This window comes from Myotis brandtii, unplaced genomic scaffold, assembly GCF_000412655.1.
Source record: "Myotis brandtii unplaced genomic scaffold, ASM41265v1 scaffold779, whole genome shotgun sequence".
NCBI lineage: Eukaryota > Metazoa > Chordata > Mammalia > Chiroptera > Vespertilionidae > Myotis > Myotis brandtii.
This window is the reverse complement of record NW_005371125.1, coordinates 345,497-346,119: the sequence shown is the minus strand read 5'-3', so window position 1 is coordinate 346,119 and position 623 is coordinate 345,497.

The window sequence follows — 623 nt, the reverse complement described above, 5'->3', positions numbered from 1 at the left end:
TGGTGTATTGTGAGGGCTGAGAGAGGGTTCAACATGTCCAGCATCTAGTTGTTCCTGTACTAATTGCTTAAGGGCAAGTAATTTCTCTTGCGGTAAAGGCCACTGTTCTACCCATATGGGGTCGGTGGTGTCCCATAATAACTTTATCGGCTGTGGCGCCGGTGGGTGAACAGTGGCCCCTAGGATTGGGGCGGCGGTGCGGTGTATATGATTGCATTGACCGCCTCAAGGATGTCTCGGCCCCACAAAGTGTGGGGGATGTCAGTCATGAAGAGTGGGCAGAAAGTCCCGGTATTCCCTTCTGAGTCCGCCCAGGAGAGTCCCCTGGCAGCTTGGGCAGCCCTCTTGTAGCCACTGACTCCCTGAACTAGCGGACCAGAAGTGGTCATTTGGAACTCCGCTTCTCCTCTTAAATAACCGACACGTCTGCCCCAGTATCTGCTAGCCCTTCTATTCTCTCTCCCTCGACCCGTTAAGGTAAGGAACGCCTTGCTCTGTGTAAGAGGTAGCAACCAATATACCCCTTGGGTCGGCTGCTCTTTTACTGGCAGGGCTGAGAGCTGCCCCTCTTCTCGTTTAAAGGGGGCAGTGGATTGCCATCTTTATCCTTATTGGATCTGCAG